Genomic DNA, 12,262 nt, shown 5'->3' on the forward strand with positions numbered 1-12,262 from the left:
TCTTTACAAAACCCAAATTCATTGACATTTTGGTATTGTGCAACAGTCACATGTTTTGTTTTTGTGTTTTCCTTGCAGATGGAATATTTTATTTTATTTTTTAAAAGATTTTATTTATTTATTTGACAGAGAGAGAGAGAGAGCACAAGTAGGCAGAGAGGCAGGCAGAGGGAGAGGGAGAAGCAGGCTCTCAACTGAGCAGCAAGCCTGATGTGGGGCTCGATCCCAGGACTCTGGGATCACGTCCTGAGCCGAAGGCAGCCACTTAACTGACTGAGCCACCCAGGCGCCCCCAGATGGAATATTTTAAATACACATGCCATATTTCTGATAAAGTTAAACATGCTTTTACCCTGCGACCTAGCAATCTTATTTTCAGGTATTCACTCAAGAGAAAGGAAAACATATTATGTCCACACAAAGACTTGTACAAGAATGTTCAAAGCAGCCGTATTCGTAATAGCCCCAAGCTGGAAAGAACACAAATGTCCATCAGTGGGAGGATGAAATAAACTGCGGTATACTTATACAATGGAATAACACGCAGTAATAGAACAGAAAAATTATTAAGACATACTACCAAGATCAACAACATGGTTGATCCTCAAAATCGTTACACGGAGCAAAATAAAAGCAGGCACAGGTCACATACTGTATGACTCCAATTACATGAAGCCCAAGAACGGGCAAAATGTATTATGGTAAAAGAAATTAGAAAATGGTTGCTCTGGGTGTCAGGGTGATAGGAAAGGGACAAGCAGGACTTCCCGGGGTAGAGCTCTTCTCTCTCTGGTTTTAGGTGGTGGCTACATGGGTTTTTTCACAACTCAGGGCGTTAAACACTATGATCTATGCATTTTATTAAATGGTAATTATACTTCAATTTTTAAAAATGCCAATGATGTTGCTTTCAAGAGTCTAGGGTAACAACATGGTTTGCCCAAACCAAAGCTGCTGAGATCTTGCCATGTGCTACACAGCAGTATAATGATTCTAAAATATATTTTCAAAGGTGTGGAAGAGAAACATAAACACAAATAAGATGTGAGAAGTTTATTCAAAAAGATGATAGAGCATAAATACTCTATTTTAACTGCAATTTGGATCGATGCTTTGGAAATTTTAGACTTAAAAATAACCTGAGAAATCAACAACTTCTGATTTGGACATATATGAAGAGTACTTCTTTTATCACCTGTGAATTAATTTTTTAAAGCACTGAGACTAAATCCAGATGAAAATTAATGGAATATGAAAGAAAATTGAGAGATAAAATCAATGTGTTATTTTGACATCAAGCAGTAAATTGTAATAAAAATACTTTTCAGATAAGATAAAGAGCAATAATTCATGAAGAGGAAGAGATAAATTTTGAATTAAAGTACTGAGTAGGCTATTAGATTATTTGATAATCTAATTAATGAAGTGGAACGAATCACAAGAACGTATTGGAAAAATATTTAAATTTCTTTCTAATTGTATGTACAATACTGACATTGACAGAGATAAAATCATATTCACAATGTATCTTCACAACAGCACACCAGTGACAAGCTGATTTATAATATCATCAATTTAAAGATTAAAATTATTCACATACAAGAAAATCTGTAATGCCCTGAAATCTTATAGCTCTTACAATTCACATATGAAAGAAGTTTGATTGGGGTTTCTCTGTGCTTGACAACAATCCTGAAAATTTGCTTATATAATTATGAATAACTTGTGAACCAGAAAGAAAACACATTTTGATCAAGCATACAGAGGAATGACTGAATTATCATTTTATTCTTTCTACAGAAAATGATATAACAAATTCTTGTCCTGGGGTCACTAATATGCAGTCAAAACATAGTACTAATAAAATTATAGATGTGATTCAGGCACTTAATAAACAATAAATATTTTTCCCCTGTATTTTGTGATGTTTCTGGAATTTGTCAGAATTTTAAAACTTTTGTAATTTGTTGTGATTTCTTTTCTTTCTGCAGTAAATATTCCCTTCCATTCTTAATTTTGTATTTGTAATTTTGTATTCTTTTTCTTAAGATGTGGCTCCAAAGTTACATTATTGTTAGGTCCCACCACCCCTGGACCTACTTGCTTGCCTTTTTTTAGATTGTGCATTCCTCAAGGTCAGAGATTGTGACCTTTTTCTCTTTGTATTACTGGCACAGTGCCTGGCAAAAAGTAGGAGCTTAATGAATATATGTGCAATTAGATGGAGTAGGGGCAAAGAGACTGATAGATTAGCATAAAATGTCAATGATGGAGGGAGCAGTGTGGATATACCAGATCAAAGCTTGTATTCTTTCCAGAGAATAAATATCTTTTTACCTCTTGGGGTACTGGTCTGGCAGAGCCTAATTTTTAGTAACAGCTCTCCTGTAACCTCAATCTCCTGGATACAAGTACTATTTAGTTAAAATGAAAAATGCGATTCTGTACCTTGCCTTATCTATAACTTTCTTCCAAGGAAGGACATAACTCAGTGCCTTTTTGGTTTCATAATATTTTGGGGAAATATTACGAATGGTTAAGTAAAGTTTGAGCCTTTGCTGTAAATTCAACTATATCTTGAGTCATTTAATTACCTACCTTCGCATTGCAGAACCCAATGAAAATAGTTTTATAACAAAATTAAAATGATAGACATTACCAGTCCCAGTTTGCCCAACTTGAAGTAAGTTATCTCTTACTTCTCTTGATCAGAAATAGAAGTGGCAGCATTACCAGGCTGTAGGTTTGCCTCAGCAGCTGTCTCCTCAGGCAGCACCACCATTATCCCATCCCAACAGATGTGATCCTATTTTTAAAGGCTTCTGGGAAAGGGAGGTTCCCTCACCTCTCTTAGCAACCGGTGCTGATATATATTTTTTAAATATTTTATTTATTTATTTATTAGAGAGAGAGCAAAGAGAGCAAGAGAGCACAGGAGTGGTGGGGAGGGGGAGGCAGAGGGAGAGGGAAAAGCAGACTCCCCACTCCCCACTGAGTAGAGATAGCAGAGCAGAAGGCAGATGCTTAACAGACTGAGCCGCCCAGGAGCCCCCAGTTCTGATATTTAACAATACTTCTGCAAGGGATTCTGGTTCTCTGAGCCTGGCTCCAGTATTTTCACGTTTCTGCACTGGTGTTTTTCCTTATTCCCATTTCCTCTTTTAGTATTAATTCTGTCCCCTCACCCCTTTGTTCTTTTTCCCATTAGTTTTGCTTGTAAACATCTTTTCCCCCCAAATACAAATGGAATTTAAACTTACCCAAAATCTAAAATAAAAGCAAAACAGGTAGAATATTATTTTCGATGTCACACATACTTGGGATGGAAATGAGTTTGAGCTTAAATTTTATACAAATGGTACACAAGCATTTGATAATCTGTCCTTATCTGCATCTATTAGACATTTGTGAACTTGGGTAGGTTGAGGACATACATAATTTGACTGAAAAACATTATACTGTGGTAGCTTTAAACATTTAAAAGCATTTATAATTTTGTTTTAGTCTTTAGTCTCTTCTGAATGCTCTCCAAATTTCTATATTTTTCCTTAAGTTGAGGAGTTCTGACTTGAATATGAAATCTAACAGGGGTCTAGGGTAGTGCTGAACATCTTGGGCAGAACACATTTTATTTCTGCCTCATTAATTCAGCGTTTGCCTGTGAATCCATCAATACACCTATGTAACTGACCACTAATGCTTAAATACCCAGCTGGCTAAGTCTCCTATGAGAGGTGTGATTTGATGGGTGCCAGGAAAATAGTGTTGCTTTGAAATAGTCCCCATTATCAGGTACCTGATTGCTTGAAATTCTGCTGTTAGTGATTCATTTAATTGGACCTGTTTCTTTGCAGGCTTTTTTAAAATGGAAGAACTTTTGACAATAAGACTTTAGTCAGTTTGCTCCAAAAATTTAGCAACTGGCTGGAAGCACTGAGTATCTGGTAGATGGCTGGGAATGGAGAGATGTAGAGAGAGGGTGACCGTACATCCAGTCGGCCCTGGACTGTTTTGGTTCATGCCCATTGCCCAGGCAGACATATTTATAGCTTTTCCTTTCACTCACAAACGTGTGATCACCTCAGTAGTCAATCAAAGTGGGAAACCGTTACCAAGTGCCGTGGTGAGGAGCCTGGGGCATAGATTCAGAGTCCTTACACCTGGACTTGAATTTCTACTCTCTCACTTGCTGACTGGGTGATTGTAGGCAGATTATTTAACTTCTCTCACTCTCAGCCACCCCACAGACAAACAGGGACTTAATATTAACTATCTCTTGGATACATCTAATAATGGTGCAGCCAATATTATTGGAAACTACCGTTTTGCCCAGGTTTTGCTTTTCTAAAGCATTCCAATCTGCCAAAACACCGATATTTTTCTACTCTAAATCACTCTCAGTCTTGTTATTTGCATTTCACTTCTAATTGTTTCCCTAAATTTCACTGTTTAAAATTTTCTTTGGGGTGCCTGGGTCGCTCAGTTGGTTAAGCCCCACATGGGGCTCCCTGCCCAATGCAGATTCTGCTTCTCTCTGCCCCTCTGCCCCTCTCCCTTTGCCCCTCTTCCCACTTGTGCCCTCTCTCTCTCTCAAATAAATATATAAAATCTTTTAAAAAAATAAAATTTTCTTTTATATGTACCAGGAAAACTGATGGCACTTATAATCTGCACCATTCTGGTTTAGGACTGACTTTTACCTTCATCTACCTTATTGGCTATGGTTCTGTGTGTGTTAACTCTGTCCTTCCTACCTTGCCATAAATTTCTCGAAAGTCATAGGACTCATCTTGCCTTTCCCCAGAACCTACAACAATATGAAGAACACTAAAGAACTGCCAGATTCATGTAGTTTCGCTGAGTTAAAACTCCAGGCTACACAGGACTCTCAGCTTCATTCTCAAATTATTTTACCTGAGGGTGAAAGGTGCCAAAATTATTAACATTTTGTAAAGGGGGCCAAACAGCTTAAAGGAGATTCAAACATGCTTTAGAAGGGTAGGAACTACATCCTTTAGGATTGAGATCCAAAATAAGAATGACTTTGAGTGACAAGTGCTTTGCAGCACAGACCAAGGAAATGAGTCTGCCCTGAACTAGAGGAAACTTCTACAGAGCTTGAGCTGTATCTCCATGGTTCACTGGGTTCTCAGCCTTCTCCCTGGGCCTGCCAATCAAGATGCTTAGTAGAGTGCTTTTTTGGCAGACAAGCCCTGACTACTTGAAATGAGGCAGACATCACCAGAGCATTTCAGAGGCCAGACACCAGATGGTAATAATACATTTCAACTATTAGAAGTTTAGATCAGAAAGCTAAAGGTGAAGGTCTTATCTCATTTGTCAAATGATGTAATTCATTATTAAATCAGGACAAACCAGTTAACATCTGAAGTACAATTCTGGTGGCTATTTATAACGCACTCACCGGTTCAGTTAGCTTGACTGGCTTATTTAATTGTGTGCAGCATTTCACAAAAATGTAGAAAATGACCTATGCAAATTACAGTTCTGGATAAATCAAGATGTTTCTGCATGTGCCAATTAAATGTGAGCATGTTTGAGTTACTTGATGAAATTATGTCTTATTTAAAATAATCCAAAGCAGAAAACACTCCAGGTAAATTTAGTGAGCTTCGGCAACATGTGTGGGACTTGGGTGCTATACTTTTTTCGAATGAAATTGCTCACAAAAAGTGCTCATCTCCAGGCTCTCAAAAAGAGAGGGTGGTCATAAATAAGTCAGTTGATTCTTCAAACATTAATACCAAAAGTGAAAACAAAGATGTTAGCAGGGTCTACATGGGAAGTCTCTATGTATTTCTTAGTGAGAAATGAATGAGTTTAGTCTTAAAGAACATTTAGAAGATAAAATCTTGGTAATTCTGACACTGACTAGGAAAGAAGAGATAATGTAATCAATCTGATACTGAATGTTTTACAGCTATCACACAATTTACCACTGGAGTCACCAACATCCTTCTTCATCGTCATCATCATCATCATCATCATCATCATGGCTAAGATGTATTAAGCTCTTCCTCTGTGCCAGGCACTGCTCTAAGAATTTCTACTTGTCTTAATTCATTTTATCTTCTCAAAAATTCTAGGAGGTGAGTACTCTTATTATGCCCATTATAAAGATGAGGAAACAGGTCCCTCAGTAAGAATCACAGAATATCAAAGCTGGAAGGAAACTTAGGGCTCACTTCTTTCAACTCTCAGTTTAAAATAAGGACACATAGGCCCAGAGGTTAATGTCTTGCTCTGAGTCCATAAAAAGTGAGTGGCTGAAGCACAGATATATATATTTTTAAAGCTCCTATTTATTTATTTGACAGAAAGAGACACAGTGAGAGAGGGAACACAAGCAGGGGGAATGGGAGAGGGAGAAGCAGGCTTCTCGCCGAGCAGGGAGCCCGATGCGGGGCTCGATCCCAGGACCCTGGGACCATGACCTGAGCCGAAGGCAGACGCTTAACGACTGAGCCACCCAGGCGCCCCTGAGGGACAAATATTTAAACAATTGGCATATATTAAGTGTTTACTGTATGCCATGTAACCCTTACAATAACACTATGAAACAAATACTATTGTCTCAATTTCGCAGAAAAATAGGCTCTCAGAGATGTTAAGGTACTCGGGCAGTCACCCTCAGGTCAATGAGCCTGTTGGGCTTTGGACTCCAGCTTATCCCTAGAGGTCTTACTAATGTCAACAGACTGCCTCTCCCTTAGGACCACCTCTCCTCTCTGTGTGCCTTTCCCTATGCCCTGTGGCCTCCTACCTAGGCTATAAATAGCTGCATTCTAATTTCAGGCCTTGGTAGGTCTCACAAGGGAGGAAACAGTGCATGGAATCCTGCAATGATTAAGAAAGAAGCCAAAATGAGTGGCTGCCCCTTTTCTAAGTTCTGAAGCACCAAAACCAGTATGAGTCTCTCAGTTTGTTCTACATAAAATTAAATATCAATGATAATGGAAACCCTAACAATATATCTTTATGCTTTCAAATCTCCTGATATTTAAAATCATGCATTATTTTCTTCATTTCCGCTTTCATTTAGGTTTCTTGGGGGCCTTTTGCAAACACTGTCATTATGATAATACAAATGCAATAAACCTATTGAGGTTTGAAATCTCTTATTGAGGACTTACACTCAAATGCAATTCTCTTGAGTTTTTTCTTCCTCAAATTTCACCCTGACCATGAAATTAATATTTCCCATCATGTTTGTTTGTTTTTTAAAAATTACATCATGGTTTTAGTTAATAAAGAGAGTTTTAAAGGTGACAACTGGCGATCCGCTTTTAGCACATATTTAAGTTTATATGTTTGGGTCAATAAATATTATTATGCATGCTTTTTAAAATGAGAAATACACACACTTTATGTACTAAACGGAAGATATATATATATATACACATATATATGCTTGAGATTATACATAACCATTAATTTTTTCTAGTTATGTACACATGAAACTGTTGATGCTTTCAGCTGCCCAGCCAAAGATCACATTTTCTGTATAAAGGGGAAAGACTGAAAGATTTTCAAGAGCAAAATAAATTTGAGAGTTGCTTCATTAACATGGAGACGTGATTTGAACTTGTTAAGTATTTGCTAATAAGAGAAAGGTACCCTTTATAGATATTCAGAAGGCTATTATTTTTACTCATCTACTCTGATAATACAATGCATGTTCCAAGACAAGCTGGGGGTGGTAACCAAGGGCTTCATTTATCTGAAATTAGAAGTGTCCATAATGGGTTGGCAGGGTTGTGGGCAGCATTGTGTGTTTCCCAGGTCTCTCTAATTAGCCATAGAAAAATGTGAAGAATAGCACCCACATTATCCAAATTCTCTGTAAGATTTGCTACCTTAAAAACTATTTTCCTTTTGTTATGTTCAATATGTGTAATTATGCTTTCAGAAAGCCCTCTGCTTTGGAATTTTTTCCTTGCTGACCTGCCACCCAGTTGCAAGCCATATCCGGCAGCTACTACTTATTTATTGAAAGTTCTTTTGGGGAAAAGTTTTAAAAATTAATTAAAAGAATATATCATTCATATATACATATATATTTTAATTTCCAATGTCTGTCCCCTTTTTACAAATCACCTACTTGATAAAAGAATCTTCTTCTGGCTTCTGGTTGCTTCTATTACATCATCTCTTACTACTTTCTCCCCCCAGCTCTTCACCTCTCTTGTCTAGCCACACTGGCCTTTCAGTTCCTCATGGCATGAACTTCTTCTTGGTTTAGGGATTTTATACTTTCAGTTCCCTCTTTCTGATGCACCCTTTCTCTGCTCTTCCTCAGTCAGGTCACAGCCCAAATGTCAACTCCGTAGATACCCACAACTAATATTATTCCACCCTACATATTTACTGTCTACTATCTTGTTTTATTCTTCATGTTATTCTTCATGATTTGAAGTGGTCATATTTGTTAATTTGATTACCATTTGTTCCCCAAGCAGAATGTGAACACTACAGAATCCAGGGGCCTCATCTGCTTTGTTTACCCCTGTATCTCTAGTGACCAAAGGGTGTGCTCAGCACATAGGCACTTGATACATTATTTTTGGAACAAAGACACAGATGATAGATAGATGGATGGATAGATAGATAGAGAGAGAGAGAGATAGATAGAGAGATAGATAGATATAGATAGATGATAGATAGATAGATAGATAGATAGATAGATAGATAGATAGATAGATAATAGATGTCTTTATTTCAGGGTAGAAGTTAAAATATTGATTACCTCAGGGGTACATTAGCTGAGAAGAGGCACAAGGGAGCATTCTGGAAGGTTAAAAATATTCTCCATCTTGATCAGAACAATGATTACACGAACACATGCACACACATATTACACAAACACATGCACACACACAAAAATTAATCTGGTTGTACATTTGTGATTTGTTTATTTTGTGTATCTAAATTTAAAAAAATATGAACTGTTGTGTTAATTCATCAAGGACTAGACTACATGCATGAAATTTGGTAAGCTTGGTAACACTAGTGCCTGGGTCAGACATCTCTAGAGTCCAGCACAAAACCTTTGCTGGAAAACAACTGTTGCCTTAAAGGACAGATCTAAGATCAACCACACAACAGGAAGCCTTTCCAAAACCACAGGTTGTTCTTTTAATGTGGATCTGTTTTAACTATGATCCTACCTATGTCATTGTATACAACTTTATTTAGCTAAGGGAGTGTCATATTTTTTCAGTGGCTATGCCATGGTTTATACACAGCCCAGGAAAAGATAAGAAGGCAGGAATAAAAGACTAACTTTAAAACTCAGAGTACTTATTCGCCATAATTCATAGCTGGTACAGCCTCTGCTAGTTGAGGATTCCACGATGCAGATCAGAAGAAATGGTTATAAAACGATGGATGAAATTAGACGGTCCTAGGGGACACGGGGTATATCAGTTGGCCAGAGAGAAGGTTTTGTATGCAAGAATATGCAATATTCCATATATGAAGAATGTCAATGGGAAATGACATACTGAATAAATGGTTCCTTTATGAAAATCTTTTTAAAAAAGATATAAAAGAAATAATTAACTCTCTAATACTGTTATACTCTATGAAAATCAATGAGAATGGTCTTGTTTATATAAGTGGACTTTTCCAGTAATTGAATCTTAACCCTCTTGAGTAAAAAATATTTTAAAAATGATTTTAATTTTCTATTGTAGAAATCTTTCTAAGCAATCCTGAATTTCTTCCTTCTCACTTAGGAAAGATATTGCTGTGACACACTCCTCTCTCCGTGCTTTGGGCTCATCAAGTGTGTTGATGGTTGCATGGGACCCTCTCAGCAGTTACTATGTTGATATCCCAGAAACAACAACCTGAACCTACCCCACTCCCTGCTTATCTGTGTACTTTTGGTATCTCCTTCCTTGCTGAGAACATTCTCCACTGGGTCTGGGATAACATCCTCTACTAACACATCTTCTCTTTAATGTAACCCTTTTAACTTACTACCTTATTTTACATATAATTTCTAGCTAAGGGCCTGAATCATTGCACAGGCTTGTGACAATTATTTGACTTTGTGTGTATGTGTGTTTTTCTCCTCTTAACTCATGGTTCAAAGCTATATAAAAGAGGGTCAAATATATGAGAGATCTGACCAACAGACAGAGTGAGAGTGGATCAAGTCTCTATTCTCAAGAATCCTAAAATTTTAAGGATTGAGGTACCAATAAAAAACTTCATTGGCTAAATTCAAGAAAAATGCATTTGTTCCCCTAAAATGTTTTAAGGCTTGATAATGAGAAACAACTCTTCTCATTTCTGAGCATATAGTATATCGATTTTATGTGGCATAGGTTTAAGCTGAAATCTCTATCCTCTCATCCACCACAAGAACTTGGTAGGAATATGAAGGTGCTTGATAAGCTCTCTCCCCTGTTCTTCCCCTTTCTGCTCTCCTCTCTTCCTATTCCTCCTTTTTTACTCACCCTGGGTTGTGGGCAGTTCAAACTTTAGAATCTATGACTGTAAGTGCCTTCCCCGCCAACCCCCCCCTGCTCTGGGGGATGAGGAAGTGGAGGCCCAGGGAGGGGAGGCAAATCTCTGCTGGCTCAAGGTCAGAGCTGGGACTTGTGCTCTGGGCCACCTACTCTGCTCTTGCCCAAGAAGCCTACGTCCTCATGGCTCCCTCTCCACAGGCCCCGCCAGAGGCTTTCTCCGTGGGTACCAAAGACCTATCTTCCATTTTGCCTCTCACTTTGTATTTCCACACCCTTTCCCCTTCCGTCTGTGTTCTATTCCTAGACCTCTATTGTTCCCCCACAGCAACCCTGCCCAAACTTTAGGCCTCTCTGTCTCACCCCCCTCCACACCTCCCCATATCATCCCCATCCTATGCTTTGTCAAGATAAATCAGTTAAGAGTCCTAAGCTAGCTGTTACTCCAGAAAAGCAATCTAATAAATTAATCTCTCATAAGAAGTTAATGACTTATTAAGGGCTTAGGATATTAAGAATTCACTACTTATATTTGGCTTGTACTGGAAGATTTTCATCAATGCAAAGCCTTAACCCCACGCAGTGACTGTTAAGTGAGGAATTTCAACTATAACCTGTTTTGGAGTCGGAGGAGGTGATAGAAGAGATGGGGGAGGGCTAATGTGATGTTCCGAAATTGTTAATGACGCACCATAAGCCTACGTTCCCCTATATCTAAGGGGGCAGGCCCTTCAGGCTTTACTTATCCTGGACAGTCTTATTGCTACTACTGACTATTTCCTAATGTGATTTTTTGTTCTCTAGTCTTCTGGTTTTTCTATCTTCCTTAGGATAAAGATCTTATGTGGGCAGCCCTTGAGTGCTCTCTAGAATGTAAGAAGCTAGTCTACCAGCAATTTAGACTACTGAAATGTGCAGAACCCTTCCATAAACTGTGGGCATGGCTAGTCCTAAACTAAACCAGAAAATTATCAAAGTTTGTTTGCAGTCTCTTCTTCCCCACCAACTTACCTCTCTCCCACCTTTCTCCCCACTGTGCATTCCTAATTCTGTGCCCCACAAACCTTTGTCCTCTCTCCATTTTTCTTATACCTAGCCTTGGTTCATTCACTGGGGCCTTTTCTTTCCAAACATATGTTTACAGAGATGAAATCTGGTTAAAATAAAAGCCACAAGAATATCTTTGAAGAATAAAAAGGGCTAATTTGTCGTAAGTGGTCACATGAAACTTGAGGAATGTGATAAAGTGCAGAGAAAGGGGTTCTCAGGCAATCAGGTAGCTCCATTTCAATCTTAGGGGCAAAGTGTAAAGTAATGGTTCTCCAGGTTTAATGAGAATAGGTGTAACAGGTGGGGGGATGCTCTTTAGGAACCATGGAGTTTCCCAGGCCCTAACTGTGAGGATTCTAATTTTATAAATTTAGGGGGCAGCCCAGACTTTTACAAAAGCATTTCAAGAGATGTTAGAGATGCTTGGGTGGCTCAGTCAGTTAAGCACCTGCCTTTGGCTAGGGTCATGATCCCAGGGCTCTGGGGTCTAGTCCTGACTTGGGGTCCTTGCTCAGAGGGGAGCCTGCTTCTCCCTCCACCTCTGCCTGCCGCTCCCCCTGTTTGTGCTCTATCTCTGTCTCTCTCTTTTTCTTTCTCTCTGACAAATAAATAAATAAATAAAATCTTAAAAAAAGAAATGATGCTACTGGTTGTCTTTGGTCTTGGAAATATACCTAGAGAAACTCTGGAGTATGGGGTGACAAGTTGGCTACCAG

This window comes from Eumetopias jubatus, unplaced genomic scaffold (genome assembly GCF_037043125.1).
Source record: "Eumetopias jubatus isolate StellerSeaLion01/CBP00866 unplaced genomic scaffold, mEumJub1_p1.0 scaffold_6, whole genome shotgun sequence".
Lineage (NCBI taxonomy): Eukaryota > Metazoa > Chordata > Mammalia > Carnivora > Otariidae > Eumetopias > Eumetopias jubatus.